Below are 18,065 nucleotides of genomic sequence, written 5' to 3' on the forward strand. Positions count from 1 at the left end.
TGATACCCTTCCATATCACTGTTGCACTATTAATAACCTAAGGGATCTCTGGCCAAGGATAGCCCAATGTCCAGCCAGTATAACAAAGCCTTTTACTACTTATAGGCATTGTATGTCATATGTATGTTCCCTGCCCAGGGCATAAGGCATGCAGAAACCATGTGCATGGTTTATTACTGGCAGGTCGTATATTTCAAACCTAATCCATTGTTATGGTAATATATTAAATACATTGCATTGTGCTTCCTTGTTGATGTTGTCTGTTTGAACTTTAAGAAGGCATTAGATACCATTCCTGATTATGAAGTCATTAACAAAGTTAATCCTTATATAATCCATACTTTTCCTTTAGTGTTAGAGAAAGTCCACCTGCATGTAGACTTGAACCTGGGGAGTCCTACAGGACTCTATTTTAGGGGCCTTACTTTTTTTTAATTTTTTATGATTGCTGTCCATTTTGCATCTCTCTGATGCTCCAGTTTCTCTGATGACACCAAAGATGGGATTCATAGATAAATTACTGTCCCAATTCGTGTTGACCCTCAGTGGTCCTTGGTACAACACAAGTCTATAGAGTAGTGAGGGTTTTGGAACATCAGGCAAATGTGATGCTCCGTGGACAGAGCTGTTGTTGATGAGGCCCCTTCAGGAGCCCAGTGTACTGCTTAGTTGGGACACTTTCATAGTATGGAAGGCATACAGCTAAACACTGTGCAAGTCACCCACAATGTAGAAAAAGTGTTCTTCCCTATGTAGTGGACAGCACCTACACAGTTTGGTGGGAGGTAATTCAAGCAGGTTGATATGGAGTACTCTTACCCTATTCATGGTGTTATGAATTATGGATACAGACAGTACAGGCACTGAAAGTGTTTATGTTTGCCTTTATGTGTTTATGTACCAGTATGATGTCCTTCAATGATACATCTGCAGTCCTTACAAATGGGTTGTCCTGTCGTCAGGCAGCCCCTCGGTCGGCCGGATTCCAAAGTCTGGGTCTGGCCTCTGCTGGTGTCGCACTTCACCTGACGTCATAGCGGCAGTTCTTCGGGTATAAAGGCATCAGCCGACGCCATTTTCCCCAGTCTTTCTTGCCGCGTGGCGCCCGAAGCAGAAGCTGTTCGCAAGTGCCGGTCGGTCAGAACCAGAGATTACTACTACAAGTACAGAAGACTTCTAAAAAGCTAAGTACCCCGTTGGGGACTCTTTCTTGCCTCAGCTGATGTCAGAAAAAGTGAATAACTGTTTAAATTGTGGGAAACAAATACCTCATAAAGATTTCCACTCTTACTGCTTACCTTGCTTAGGCCCAGACCACGACGTAGCAGCTTGTCTAGCCTGTGCTTCTTTCAACCGACGAACGCTTAGACGTCGGTCTGAATTTGCTGAAGAGTTTTTCGACTCCGCTTTTGCTTACATTATGCCGTCGGATACTCCGACTATGCAAATTTCTAAAAAACGCAAGGAAAAGGACCGACACTCGCGGTCCGTGGTTTCGGCCGAAACCGCGGTTAAGCCAACCGCGAGTGTCTCGGTTTCGGCTGAAACCGAGTCCACGGTTCTTCCTTCGGCCGAAAGCTTGCCACTTACCGAGGCCTCTTCCAGCCTGGCTGAATCTGCTACTGAAATCCCACCTGCTCCTGCAGGTTCACAGGATTTATCAGATACTATCCCTTTGGATATTTCTACCCCTGCACGTGGAGCTGCTAGGCCTCCTGCATCCATGTCGATTAAGGCCTTTGCCAGGGCTAAAGCAGCAAAAACTTCCAAAACTGTGCCTGCTAAGACCCCCTCTCACAGGCCCAGTTCTAGTTCACAAATGCTTAGTCTAGCAGAGGATCTCATTTCTTTGATCCGGGGATCCCAATCACATCCAGACAGGGCCTCTCACCCACCTCCAGAGAAGAGGACTAGAGTAGAGCCCCCTGAGCCAGTTTCTTCAGATGGCTCCTCTGATGAATCAGATAATTCAGACCCTCCAGAGGCCCCTTTTTCTCCTTATGAGGACTCTGATGCAGAAGAGTCCATTCCTTCTGCCTCTCCACCTGAGGAATTTTCTTTTGGGGAAACCTTGCATGCTATGAGGGAACAATTTCAATGGCAGGGCCAGGATTTTTCAGACTCTAGGAAAAGGCTTAGAACCTTTTGCATTTGCCACAGCATAGGCCTTTAGCCATTCCTCCAGTACTTACTGTTGTGGATGATGCTTTTAATGATGCTTGTACTGCTCCTGATTCTCTTCCTCCGGCCCCTGCTAAGCCCGATAGGTACTACAGGGTTCGGACACACATTATCATTTGTATAAGGCCCTTTGCAGATCCCAAACTATCTCCCAGGGACCCAAGGCTGTAGCAGCTACCTCTGTCAAAACCCCCCCCTCTGAAAGGGAATCTAGGGCCTTAGAGAGATGGGGTAAAAAAGTTTACACTTCTGCTACTCTTTCAGCTAGGGCCTTGAACTGTCAATTCCACATGATTCAGTATCAGGAATTTATGTTAGACCAGTTAACTAAAAAGCTGTCCTCGGATGAACCATTAGACAAAAAATCTGTACAGGAAATGGTACATAACATTCAGCAGGTCAGTAATCATTCTTTAAAATGCGGCTATGATGCACTGGAGGCTTCCTTTAGATCAGCCATGACTGGCACAGTGATCAGAAGACATGCATGGTTAAAAGAACAGTCCTTACCAGACCATGTTAAATCAAAGCTCCTAGATTCTCCCATGGATAAGCTCAATTTGTTTGGCTCCCCTGCACAGCAGGTGCTGAAGAAGGTGGAAGAGAAAGCAAAATCTGTCCAGACAGTCAAGGATTTCTTGCAGGTCCAGCCTCCAAGGTTTAGCAGGAACTGGCCTTCCAAGAATTGGTCCTTTCCAGACACCTCCAGAGCTCCGAGAGGCAGGAACAGACGCTCAAGAGGCAGGGGTCAATCCAGAGGTGCCTACAGGGGACGTCAGTGGCAGGCTAACAACCAGCGAGGTACAGCCACAGATCCAGCCACCACTACCACTACCACAGGACAATCACAGTGACTTGGCTCTGGCACCACCTACCAGGGAACAACTAGAGGCACCCTTAGGCGGGAAGCTAGCCTTATTTTCAGTAAACTGGCATTACATCACAGAAGACAAATGGATTTTACAGACAATAGACCAAGGTTACAGGTTTCACTTCCATACTCTACCAAGGAAGAGAGGAATGCCAAACCTACCTCCAAATCAGAAGACAGAAGCTCTAGAACAAATAACTCACTTACTAAGGATGAGAGCTGTAGAAAGGGTACCATCTGTGGAACAAGGGCAAGGATTTTACTCCAGACTTTTCCTGGTACCAAGAAAAGAAAACCAATGGAGGCCTATTCTCGACCTGTCCGCTTTAAACACATACCTCATTGTTCCAAAATTCAAAATGCTGACCCTACAGCAGCTTCTTCCCATGCTGGGCAAGGAGTCTTGGCTGGTAACTCTAGATTTCAAGGAGGCATACCTGCACGTCCCCATACGACCAAATTGCAGAAGATACCTCAGATTTCTTGCAGGATCAGAGCATTATCAATTCTCAGCATTGCCCTTTGGCTTATCTACTGCGCCCAGAGTATTCACGAAATGCCTGGCATCAGTAATTGCTCATTGCAGGCTTCAGGGAATTCAAATTTACCCTTACCTGGACGACTGCCTGTTACAAGCGGACAACAAAAACAAATTAACAAAAGATTTGCAAAGGGTCATTCATCTACTACAAGCCCTGGGATACACAGTCAATATAAAAAAGTCAAGGCTGATACCATCCCAAAGGATAACCTTCTTGGGTGCAGATCTGGACACATCAAAACAAATGGCATTCCTGACAGTAGAAAAACAGGAGCATCTCCCTTTCTACTTCATGGCATTAACAAAGCAGAACCAGCTAACAGCAAGAAAAGTCCTGCAAGCTCTCGGTTACATGGCATCCTGCATAATATTGATTCCACATGCCAGACTACATATGAGAAAGTTACAGTGGTACCTAAGGAATTTATGGTCTCAGCACAAGCACAGCCTAGAAACCCAAATTCCAATAATTCCATGCCTGAAGCAAGAATTCCAATGGTGGGCTCAGGCCTGTCAAACAAACAAGGGACTGCCCTTCCACAGCACTCAACCAAGCCAGACCATCACAACAGACGCTTCAGACCTCGGTTGGGGGCACACATGCTGGACAAGTGCATACAAGGCTTATGGACTCAAGACCAGCTGCACCTACACATAAATCAAAAGGAAATGCTGGCAGTAAAACTGGAAATTCAGGCATTCAGACCATTTCTTCGACAGGGTCAACTGCTGATAAGGACGGACAACACCACAGTTATGTGGTACATCAACAAACAGGGAGGCACACATTCATACCCTCTATGCCGGATGGCAATGGACCTCTGGAATGTGGCACTGAGCTTCAACATTCAGTTACAAGCAATTTTTGTGCCAGGAAAAGAAAATATACTAGCAGACATCCTAAGCAGAACTGCCATGGATGCCCACGAATGGATGCTGCATCCGGACATCTTCAAAACCATTACAAGGAAATGGGGACTACCAGAAATAGACTTATTTGCATCCCCACACAATCACCAACTGAAAAAATTCTGCACAAGGACGTACCACCCACTTGCTTGGAAAGTGGACTCCCTATCTTTCAGTTGGAAAAACCTGACAGCATATGCATTCCCACCTCTTCCTTTGATGCACAAGGTGCTATTGAAGATCAAGGAAGACCGTCCAAGGATCATCCTGATAGCTCCAGACTAGCCAAGGCAACATTGGTACCCATTACTGAGGAGTATGTCTCGGGAACAAATATGGCCTCTGCCCCTAGTTCCCTTGCTGTTAACACAGAACAACTTCAAAGCCCTGCATCCAAACCTGAAAACACTGCAGCTGGCTGCCTGGAACATTGCATAAGACCAAATAACCCAGATTTATCTCAAAGGGTTAAAGACATTATCTTGGAGGCTCGCAGACCCTCAACAAGAAAAAATTATTCAGCAAAATGGAAAAGATATCTCATTTGGAGTACAGCAAAAGGAGAGAATGTGTCACTGGTAAACATAGCTAACATCCTGGAATACTTGGCAGAGCTCTTCCACAACGGCCTGTCCTATTCTTCCATTAAGATTCATGCATCAGCCATTTCAGCAGAATACAACTTGGATCCTCCAGTCTTCTCACATCCTCTGCTCAGGCAGTTTCTGAGAGGAATTAAAATGTAAAACCACCTAGGAAGCCACCATTGCCAGCATGGGACTTGAACTTTGTGCTAGAAAAGTTGACACTACCTCCTTTCGAACCAGCAGCAACAGCAGAATTACAATACTTATCATGGAAAACTGCTTTCCTGCTTGCAATCACTTCAGCAAGAAGGGTATCTGAGCTACAGGCATTAATGGCAGTACAGCCCTTCCTGATCTTCCATCAAGATAGAGTGTCCATGAGAACTAATCCTACTTTTATGCCAAAAGTGGTCTCCAGGGTATCTTTAAATCAAGCTATCCACCTACCTACATTCTTCCCCAACCCACAGAACAGGGGAGAAAGGCTGTTGCATACCTTGGATGTACATAGACAATTACGTTACTACCTGGACAGGACTAAGAGCAACAGAAAAACTGACCAGCTACTGGTAGCATATGCAACAGGAATGGAAGGAAAAGCAATTTCAAAACAGACAATCTCTAAGTGGATAGGAAATTGCATTAGATTTTGTTACTCCTACCATGGGAAGAAAACTCCAGAAAACATCAAGCCTCACTCTACAAGGGCTACAGCCACTACCACAGCTTTTTTACGAGGAGTGGCTACCAAAGACATTTTAGAGGCTGCTACTTGGAGCTCCGTGCATACATTTGCCAAGCATTATAATTTACCTCTATACTCCAGATCCCGAGCAGGTTTTGCCACTGCTGTTTTGCAAGGGATCTTAACTACACCATAATCTTATTTCTCCTCCTCCCCCAGTTTGGCTATGGTATTCTACCCATTTGTAAGGACTGCAGATGCATCCTTGAAGGACATAGTACAGTTTTGTACCTACCATAAATGTAGATGTCCGATAGGCATGCATCTGCAGTCAGGATTACCCACCCTCCTTCCCCTCTGTGGTACTCTTAGAGTATTTGCCCATCTTGTAGCTAGCTGGGGGAATCTATTATGGTGTATTTGTTTGTATATATGTACATACATGCTTATTTTTTGTTTGCTCTCTACTATTTGGAACCATTTGCATTTATCCAAATTTAGCCTTCCTAGAGGGCACCTGGCATCTGGGGCAAGAAACACTGAGGAAAATGGCGTCGGCTGATGCCTTTATACCCGAAGAACTGCCGCTATGACGTCGGGTGAAGTGCGACACCAGCCGAGGCCAGACCCAGACTTTGGAATCCGGCCGACCGAGGGGCTGCCTGACGACAGGACAACCCATTTGTAAGGACTGCAGATGCATGCCTATCGGACATCTACATTTATGGTAGGTACAAAACTGTACTTTTTTGTGAGTGCATGCGCACACATACGTGCAAATGTGTGTGTGTGTATGTATGAGTATGTCTTTGTGTGTGTGTGTGTGTGTGTGTGTGTGTGTGTGTGTGTGTGTGTGCGCACATTGTGCAGGGTGAGTGTAGTTGGGTGTGTAGGGAAGGTGGAGGAGGGTCCGCGATGGATGGTTTCCCCTGCCACACAACGGGCTATGTCTGAGGGGGAATGGCATTTGGAATTGTAGAAAGAGAGTCAGGAAGTGAGAGCAGTGCAAGACCTGAGAACAGTACACCTTGGGATCAGTAGAATCATGTTTACTGTGGCAAGGGCACTGTTTTGCCATAATAATAGTTATCCATTGTGTGTATTTGTGTGTGTTTCTCTGTCTCTCTCTCTCTCTCTCTCTCTCTGCTGGTGGTGGGAGGTGTGCATGTGTGTGGCTTGCCAGGATCTACACTGTTTCATAGCAGGGGTTGGTAGGGCTGTAGCAGTGCTTTGCAGAACTGCTGCTGTTGAGTAAGTCATAGTCATGCAAATTCCCAGTTAATGAATGTTGCTAGAGGCTGTGCATGACTGTGAAATTCTGAACAATGGAAAAAAAGGTCACTTCACCTCTTTGGTGATGAGCATTTTGCTGTACTGTGCTGATGACTATGATCCTGGCTGAAGATAGCCGTTTGAATTAATAGTATTAATAACCTACAGTTACTGTAGTCCCAGGTGGATAAGTTAGCTGTATGAGCTAGTAGTCCTAACACTGGATTTAAAGTTAAAAAACAGTGTGCAGGTATTAATTTTGGTAAAGGTGATTTTTAGTTTTCATATACTGTCAGGTGTGACATTTTAATATCTGTTGATTGTTCTAAATACTTGGGTATCATAATTTTAAATGACCTACTGTTTGATATCCATATTCAAGACATCTGAAAAAAAGTGTATGCTATTTTTGAGTTTTCCTTCTGAATGATTTCTTTAAGTTCTGCTGAAGTTCTGATTCCATATTTACTGCCTTAATAAGTTTTCATATTGAATATAAAGTATCCTTTTGTATATATTCTATGGTCAACATAAAAACGTTAAGATGTATTCAACAAATGTTGACTAGAAGGATTAATAGATGAAAACGCAGAGGTATTTTAAATGCCTAGAGTGTCTAAATTTATTCTCATCTGTTATGGATTGATTGGGGGTTACGAATACTTAAACTTTTTAAAAACCTCCAATATTGTGCTATAGGAGCCACCTTGAATTTACTTTATTATAGTCATTCTGTAAATCTGTATAATAACTTAATTCTGCACACTTCAGTACAAAGTCTAAGATCAGAAGGAGAATGTTTCATGTCAGAACTGATAAAATGTGGAACTGTCTTCATAGCCAAGTCATACAAGCTAAGTCACTACCTGACTTTAGAAACACGTTTGACATCTACTCAGAGTCTTTCAATCCCATTGCAAACTGTGCAGACTCTAATAGCCCTTTTAGGACCACAAGTCTGCACATTGTATGTTGAAATTAAGTGGATGATGTCAGACTTAACAGAGATATGTAAATTTATGCCAGTTATCCTGAAGATGCCTAGTTTCACAGATAATGGATTCAGACTCTCATGGAGCATTTCAGGCTGATATTCATAAGACCTTTGCACATCTGCAAATGGCTTTTTGTTTATTTATTTAGTTAGTTAGTTAGTTAACATTTGTTTACTGGGAAAGTCCGACTTGGAATGAGACAATTTTCAGCAGAGGCCTGGGAAGAAATGCCTTAGGCTATGCAGTTTTTGGCTTTATGATGTAGTTATGAGTTCATCTGTTCATTCTTCCATCTATCTGGTGAGAGCTCATTCACAGTAGACACCTGTTGACAAAAATTCCAGACATATGTGATTCACTGTAAAAATTTCACACTATGAAGAAAATATATTTATTTATTTACACATTTGAAGATACTTGTATATGCAGTGTTTGCATAGTGGCAAGTATATTTTAGTCTTTGATGCATCATTAATTATATGTGATACAATCATAAACAGCTGCAGCAATGAAGCATGTGTAATGTAGAGTGATTGTAGATTTGAATTTATAAGACTGGAACATGGAAAGAATAAAGAATAACAATTGTATCAACATTAAGTTAGGTATTCTGCTTGGTAAATGCAAACAAAACATAAATATCCTGGGTGTCTTGAGGGACAGCGAAGTAGACCTATAGGATACGTTTATAGTACTACATAAAAATTGTAAATGAGATATGAGTGATTGCCAAAGGATATTTGGGGGAAGTACCAAAGATAATGAGGCAAAGGGGGGCACCAGCAGAGCCCATGTCCTTACTGTGGAGGACTCTTTAGTAGACGTTCAGGACCTCCAGACAGACTTTATGGGTCATTCCTGCTATCTTTGATACTGTCAGTTTGGATACCAATATGGGGCCCCACCTAATACAGTGATCATCATACCCAAAAAGACAGGGTGAAAGCTGCATCCTTCTAGAGACTGGAGTTTTGGGTTGAAAACTCCCAAGCTGTAAAGACACTGGTTTCCAAAGTGGCACTAAAAATCCTCCTACCCTGTAGAACTCTGTGGTCCATCCACCAGATAGGGAATCCAAATTGCTTGGCCATTTGTGGAAGCACATGCATATGCCCTCAAATTTATGTCCAAGGACACTGTCCTATTTCAGCCAATTGCTGAAATTCTTCAGTGATAATTCAGATGGAATTATTTCCTTCACAGAACAGAATACAGTTGGGTCCACTAAGGATCAAATTAATCTTACAGTGTTTTGGCCATGGCCAGCCTTACTACGCACATGACATTGAACACAGATGAAAATTCAGTCACTAAAGCAGCTTTTATGAACATCCCTTTTCATGGTCCTGAGATTGTTCACCTAGACATCAAAGCATATGTAGAATTGATGGGGCAAGAAGGGAAATCTTAACTGTGTTTGGCCTTACCCCCCCCCCCCAACACGCACACATGCACACACACAATGTTCCTTCACTAAATCCCAGAAAGAAAGTGTGCCATAAAGGGAAATTTTTGTCATTAACATTTCCATTGAAATATTCCTTCACTGAAGCCCACAAAAGTGGAGGTCACTTTTCATTTCATTGAGAACAACAGAACAAAAAGACTCAGGCAGGAGAATCAATAATGAGGGCTTCTTCTGGAGAGGTTGCAGAAGGCTTGGCTTGGGTACTCAGCAATCATCAAGAGGAAGAGGAGGAGGCATCCACAGCCATGAATACTTACCTAACTGCTCCACTCTGGAGGTATGCAAAGGAATTTTTCTCTTCACTTCCTGACATGAAAGGTCACTTGTAATCAAGGGTTAATAGGGTCCCTTCCCCTTTTTCTTGACCCTGGCATCCCTTCCCTTCCTATAATGGACACCCAGCACCATCAATAAATCGTGTCAAAGTTAGTGATGTTTCATCTGTTGGAAAAAAAGAATCATCCAGGAGGTCTCACCATACCACAGATGGTCCATATATATGTTCTTCTTGGTGCCACAAAAAAGACCAAGAGACTCAGGCCTATTATAGACTTGAGCACCCTAAATTAGTTTACTCCCAAAGATACCATCTCTGTGTTATTTGTGCAGATGATCCTTATGTGCCTAGCAGAAAAATACATTAGATGTGCTCTTTATACTTTCAGGAGTCTGCCTGCATATCAGAATCAACAGTCAATCGAGGAGGTACCCATGCTTCAGAATGTGAGTCATTCACTGCCAGTTCAGGACCCTCCCACTTAATCTCAGCTCTGCCATAGGATGTTCTCCAAGTGTACATCTGTGGTAGCTATTGATCTGTAACTGGAGAGGCCAAGAGACTTTTCTACCTGGACAACTGGCTTAACATATTATTAAGTCATTATATTTTAAATTGCAAATTTGCATTGAGTTCACATAGATTAATAGAAAACAAAACAAAGCATAATGGCAGTTTCAACTATTACCGTTATGCAGTATGCATATGTATCTGTCTTTTTAACAGTTTTTATTCAATCCACCATTACATAAATTGCTATTTTTTTCTTTCCTTTAGACCTCACTCCTCCTCCTGAATATTATTCTGCATTTATTTTTCCCACATTTATCTATACATTTTGTATAATCACATTTATGCTCCTTTCCCTTTTAATGATCCCACCTCCAGTTCTTTAATCTCATTTAAAATATTAAAAATTTCCACTGTACTTGTCTTAGATTTTGATTACAAATTTCTGTTAATTACCTTACTTTATCTAGGCAGTTTAGATCCTGTCCAGTTCAAAAGAATCATTTCCTTATTTAGTACATTTTTTCTTTCAATGTTTCTGTCAAGATACTCTGTAAGGAATTTTTAAAGTTTGTCAACGTGTTGCATTCCTAAAAAATGATTTTCCAGTTATCTGTCTTCTCCATCAAATCTCCATTATTTGCTACCTACCTGAGGAAAAATCCTTTGAAGTATCCTTGAGTTACACTTATACTTAGATGCCTCACAGATTTCTTGCCATTGTTCTTTTGTAAATTGTCTTTCTGTTCTTGTTTCCCATACTTTTCTAACTGAAACTGATTGATTCTTATAGTTATCATGCAGTATTTTGTATCCCCAACTTATTCCATTTTAACAGCAGCCTCTGTTATACACTCAAGTGAAAACTATACCAGAGCAGGTCTTTCACTTAGCACCCCTCTTTCCTGTACTGTTTGCATATATTCTGCTATCAAGCCTTAACAGGCATGACAATCTTTACCTGTAGTGCAAACGTCTACTAAGCCTCCTTTCTCTCTCTTACCTTTCCCTCTGTAGTAATTTGCTCCCAATATCTTTGTTCCCTTTTGTTAATTTCATTCAGTAAATTCAGTCCCTGTTTACTATTTTCTATATCCCTACTTGCAGACATCTCTAAAATGTCCTTTCTGCATTCCTTTGCTGATTTAGTTTTTATAATGCTTTCTGCTACTTTATGGATATAATGTTCTGCATGGTTGTTACTATTCCTCTTAAAGACTTGCATCTAAAAATCATAGTCTCTCTTTATCTGTCAAACTCTCCCGTTTTATTGTCATATTTTCCACTTTGATTTATAACTTCTAATTTAGTTATGTATTTCAGTTTTAACTACATAGCATTAAAATACCACCTCAAATCATGTAACCTTAAACCACCTTGTTCTATGGGCAGAGTCAATATATCCCACTTTATTCTTGCCCTTTTCCTCTTCCAGATAAATTCCTTTAATTTTTTGTTTAATTGTCATCCATAGCTACTGCTCTGGTTGATAGTAATATGCCTGACTTGGATATTAGAGGCACTAAAAACATTTTTACTGTTTGTATCTTGCTAGCTATATTCTTAATTGACAACTTCCAGTTTGTCAGTTTTTGTATTATCCTTTGCTTAATATCGCTATATAAAACTTCCAAAAAGAAGGTTGATCCCTGCAACTAGGAGCAGTTGTTCCAAATTGACTGCTGCACTCACAGGCATTATCTACTAAAATGTTAAAGTTAACCAAGCTAATGTAAATATTAGAACCATGCATTTCCTCTTAGATTGGTATATGTTCCTATCTTATCTGTAGTCACCTCCCAGATGTAAAAAATAGCTTGTGTGTTAACTTTAAGACTTATGAAAAAGAGCATTGGAATCAAAAAAGTCTTGAAACGTGTGACACAAGTTCAAATGGGGATGAGAAGGAACAACTGTATAAAAGAATGGCTTGCCAAACATTAGTACGTGGGTGTAAGACAAAAGTTGGAAATAGACATTCAAAAAATGTCATCTAATGGGTAGGAACACTAGCATTTTTATCATAATGACCACAATGAAGGAGAAAAAGGTACAATTGCAGCTTAGAAAACAGTTATCCACACCTCAATGGAACTCCAGAAGACAGGAAATAGTTAATGGGCTTAACACAGTTTTAATGCAGTAAGAAAAACGATACTCTTTGAAAATACGTTTTCATCCTCAACTTCATCAGATACAATTAAACTAAATTACATGCCTTAAATACTTCGATTAAATACAAATTCACCAATAAAAACAGTGTATCACTAAAATTAACATTTCATAGACTTTACCCACAACCCTTTTCACCTCCACTAATCATTTACAACAACAATTCTACACTTTAAAAGTTTTTTTAATACAATTCGTAATGTAAAATAAACCCTGTAACTGCTTACATCAATAAATGTTAAAATAACATCTCTCCTTAAGGGGAATAAATCATAAAAATGCTTGATATATAAATTTATAAAATTCATACAATGTTATCTTTGTGCCCTCTACTGGCTCCAAAACCCACAATTGCTTCACATTTAAAATAACTACATATTTTCACTATGCAGGGACCCAACACAATAAAATACCACATCTGTATAAGTTTTTGTAAATGTTATAATCGTGCTGCTCTCAGCTTTAAAACTGGGGCCAGGGATAAACCATAGTTTAGTCCAGGGAACCTACTGGCTTTTAAAAAAATCTGCCAGTTAAGTTCCCTGTATTCAATTCTGGTCTCCCACATACCAGCCCTCATATCTCTTGGGATCTCCTCAAGTAAAAAAAACTAAACTTTCCTTTTCCACATTCTGTACTGTGCCTATATAGTGCATTATTAACATTTCTATTACTTATGGCATTCAAATGTTCATATACTCTCCTTTTCAGCTTCCTCTCAGTTTTTCCTAAATAGAATGCCTTGCATTCACATAAGGCAAGATATACAACCCCGCTGGAACTAGAAACAAGAAAGGGACATTCAAATGTGTGACATGTGTGCAATGCCCTTTCATTATGAATACTGAACTAGTCCACCTGGATTCCAGAAATAAAACGCTCATGGCAAGGAGCTACAGTAATTGTGAGACCAGCGGGGTTGTATATCTTGCCTTATGTGAGTACAAGGCATTCTATGTAGGAAAAACCGAGAGGAAGCTGAAAAGGAGAGTATATGAACACAAGGAACTTTACTGGCAGAATTTTTTAGAAGCCAGTAGGTTCCCTGGCCCCAGTTTTAAAGCTGAGAGTGGCAAGATTATAACATTTACAAAAACTTATAAAGATTTGGCATTTTATTGTGCTGGGTCCCTGCATAGTGAGATTCTGTGGTTATTTTAAATGTGAAGCAATTCTGGGTTTTAGTATTTTTATGATTTATTACCCTTAAGGAGAGATGTTGTTTTAACATTTATTGATGCAAGCAGTTACAGGGTTTATTTTACATTATGAATTGTATTACAAAGAACTTTTAAAGTGTAGAATTGTTGTTGTAAATTAAGTTATGTATGTTAGTGGAGGTGAAAAAGATTGTGGGTAAAGTCTATGAAATGTTAATTTTAGTGATACACTGTTTTATTGGTAAATTTGTATTTAATTGAAGCATTTAAGGCATGTAATTTAGTTTATTTTTATCATAATGGTTACTTTATCTATATTAAGTTGGAATGTAAATAGCATTACAGATATAGATGAAAAGAAAGGAGTGTTAAGAAATGTAGAGTGTGAATATCAATGCTGCAGGAGACACATTTGGAAAGAAATCAGCATGTGAATTTGACAAAGAAAGGATTTCAGGATGGTTATTCAGCAGAATGTTAGGGACAAAGGAAAAAGAGCGTAATAATGCTGATTGTTAGATGGTCTCCATTAGATCCACTGGCAAAAAATACACATAAATACACAAAATCATACTCAGAGGCTCTAAATAAAAACCTGCAAAAGCATCAGAGACCTCCAAAGCAGACACCCAAACAATCTGCACTTACCGTCACATGCCAGACAATACATAAAACACAAAATCAGTGTGCCGCACAATCACAGCCCTTAAGGTGAAATAACATACCTTACACACTAGTAATAGGTGACTCAATAGTCAGGCACACTGATGTCCCACTCACTAGGCTGGACAAGCAGAAGGTTACTGTTAGCTGCCTGTCGGGAGCCAGAATCCACCACATAACACAAGCACTCAGGTCACTCCAGAACAAGTACAAATATGATTCTGTCATTGTTCATGTTGGTGTGAATGACCTGAGACGTACCTCCCTGGACTACATGAAAAGAGACATGGAAGAGCTCTCTGATCATGTGGCCAGGCTGGTATGACCCTGACTCTGAGTAGCATCCTGCCCTCACCAAGAATGATACCTCAGTATAAAGAAAAAATGATCAATTTCAACAACTGGCTAAGCTTCTGGTGTCATTCAAAGGGGATCCAGTGTCTGTCAGCCTGGGACGACATGCTCGATAAGCCGCGTTGCTTCTCAAGAGACGGCTTGCACCTGTCACCGGTAGGCTTTCGAATACTGGCCAAGACTCTTGATGCCCCCGTAGTGCCTTTTTTAGGCAAGGCTCAAAAGCCAAACCCACCTCCGTAAACAGCACAATTAACAAAAAACTGAGGGTTATGCTACTCAACGCCAGGAGTTTAAATCTCAAAATGCACGTACTCGAAGCACTCCTCAGTATGGAGAACGTTGACATCTGTGCAGTAACCGAAACCTGGTTCAAGACTTCATAGAGCACCCCAGCACTACCGGGTTACAACTCATACCACACGTTTCGGCCACAGAACATGGACCGAAACACAAAAGGAGGGTGTGTATCCATATTCATCAAGGATACCTACACCTCCAGGTTAGTGGCGCAGCATGATACCTCTGAGATCATCCATGTGCAACTAACATCGGGCAAATCTGCAATGCAAATTGTGGCCTGCTACAGATTACCCTCCATGACCCAGGACCACCACTCCACCTTTCTGGAGACACTGGAAAACATGAAGGTCCTACCAAACACCCTGATATTGGGCAATTTCAATTATCCTACCATTCACTGGGAAAACTACTCAAGTGCAAATTCCCAGGCCCAGCCCTTCCTGGAATTCATCAACTCAAATGCCCTGAATCAGCTGGTACACTCCCCTACCAGAGGTGAAAACATATTGGACCTGGTCATCACCAACATGGGCAACAGGTGTTCCACACCAGAGGTCAACCCATCACTGGTTAGATCAGACCATAAACTAATCACTGTGGATGTCCACACCCCACTACCACCCCCAGCTAAGGAAACTACAGTAAAAAGTTTTCTAAAGCAAACTTCATCTTACTTAAGACAGAGGTGGTACGTTTCACAGCCCCCACGCTAAAGGATAACGCTACCCAGGAAGCAGAAACCTTTACAAATGCACTCTATGAGCACCTACAAGGATGCATGGATCATGCCATCCCTAGCAAAACCAAGACTCACTCCTCTAAGAGAAGGAAACCAGTTTGGTGGACCCCTGCAATAAACAGGCTGTACAATAGAAGGAGGAAACTAGTTCAGAAAAAAAGCAAATCCCAAGAAGGAAAGACGTCCCTGATCAGTATCAGTAAGAAACTGAGGTCCCTCATGAAATCATCCAAGGCTAACTTCAAAACAAAATTAGCCAAGGATTCAAAAGATAACCACAAAGCCTTCTTTAGCTATGTTAAGAATCTAAGTGACAACTCACAGATATGCACTGAACTAGTGCAAAATAGCACAAAATATACTGAACCTACTGATATTGCCAACATCCTGGCAGATAGATTCAGTGCAAACTTCACCCCCCTCTCACCTCCAAAAGGGTCCACAACAATAGTGGAAAAGTGCAGTGTCCCAAAATCACAGACACACAAGTGAAAACAGCCCTTTCAAAAGCCAAAATGAACTAACCCCACACCTAAACACGTTGTTCAACCTCAGCCTCTCCACAGGCTGCGTGCCCATAGAATGGCACACAGCACTGGTTATTCCTCTCCACAAAGGAGGGGCCACAACTGACCCTGGTAACTATCGCCCCATAAGCCTGACTAGCCTGGTCTGCAAGGCTATGGAGCACATCATCATGGAACTCATTAACAAAGACATTGGGAACCTCCAAACACTTGACCCAACCCAGTTCGGCTTTGTTAAGGGCAGATCATGCCTACTAAACCTGGTTGACTTCTTCGAGACAGTCATCAAGGCCATTGACGAGGGAAAGGTTATTCACACAGCCTACCTTGACCTCGCCAAGGCTTTTGACACCATTCCCTACTCGGGTATTACAGAAAAACTCACCAGCCTGAACATAAACCCCTACGTCACGAGATGAGTTGCCAACTGGCTTACAGACAGAACTCACATGGTAAGAATAGCGGGCTCCAGGTCCAACTCTAAACCAGTCACAAGTGGTGTCCCTCAAGGCTCGGTCCTGGGACCCCTACTGTTCGGCATATACTTCTCAGAAGTACAGGTAAACACAGGAGGACTATGGCTAACCAAGTTCGCCGATGACTGCAAACTGGGAGCCATACTTGACTCTCCAGCTGACACGGACATCCTCCAAAAGGGCCTTACTGAGATGGACACCTGGTGTCAAAGTCATGGCCTCAAGCTAAATGCCAAAAAATGCATAGTCATCCCATTTGGGAAAACAAAACACCCACGAATTACCACATAGGTGGCAGCCCCCTTAATACAGAATAGGTAATAAGAGATCGGGGTACCCAGGTAGATAGTAATCTCTCCTTTGACAATCATATTGCCAAATTAGTTAGGAAATCCTTCTATGTGGCCCATCTAATTAATAAAGGGTTCACATCTAGAAATAAAGAGGTTATATTGCCCCTCTACTTGTCACTCATTAGACCCATCATAAAGTACAATGCCCCATTTGGGATGTACCTCACAAGACGCTTCCAACAGCTGGAAACACCACAAAAGTACCTCACCAAGAGGATTACTGGTCTCAAACATATGTCCTATGCAGCCCGACTGAAAAAACTCCAGCTGTACTCAGTGGCATATCGCTTACTAAGAGGTGATCTCTGCCTGACTTACAAAGCCATGTCCAACTCAGAATTGATGGACATGCTCCACCTAAAGAAATCCAAGTCACTGCGAGCCACGCGCTCTAGTGAGCTAAACCTCGCCACAACAATAAATAGAACATGCTGGAGGAATAGATTCCTGTCACAGAGACTCCCCATGCTTTGGAACAAAATTCCAGATTACATCAGGCAGAGCCCCTCACTAACACTCTTCAAGAGAAACCTTGACGACTGGATGGGTAACAGAAAATACACCCCTGGGATCACTTCATTGGCTCTGCTTGATAGAGGATCAGTTAAATAATCAATGGGGTGATGAAAGCCGACAAACTCTAGCTAGGCTTATAAATGCCCTCGGTCAGAAAGCCTAGTACCTACCTATGAACCTAAGATATGAAAAAAGACAAAAGACAATCGTATTAGATTTGTGGCACTAAAAGGCTACTGGCAATGCAGGAGTATTACACGGGTATATATTTATATTCCACTAAAAACTGCTGTTATGGAGATTAAGAAAAGTTGGGGAGAAATAATCAACTTTCAGCAGGGAATATTACCTATAGGTGGGAACTGGAACTTTAATTCCAATAGTGAGGATGAAGACGTACAGGAGAGTATACAGAGAAAGAGGTTGGCAAAGAAGAAGCGGGATTGTCAGAGAGATGAAGAAAGTAGACAGGAGTATAAGGAGATGAGGTGCATGGCAAAGAGAGA

At 41.6% G+C, this 18,065-nt stretch overlaps 1 protein-coding gene across 3 annotated transcripts in view; it reads left to right on the forward strand.

The window, feature by feature from the left end:
* Positions 1 to 18,065, forward strand: part of LOC122804679 (exportin-1-like) — an 873,344-nt gene that overhangs the window by 659,623 nt on the left and 195,656 nt on the right. The window lies entirely within an intron of this gene.

This window comes from Protopterus annectens, chromosome 6.part0, assembly GCF_019279795.1.
Source record: "Protopterus annectens isolate FY-2018-M chromosome 6.part0, PAN1.0, whole genome shotgun sequence".
NCBI lineage: Eukaryota > Metazoa > Chordata > Ceratodontiformes > Protopteridae > Protopterus > Protopterus annectens.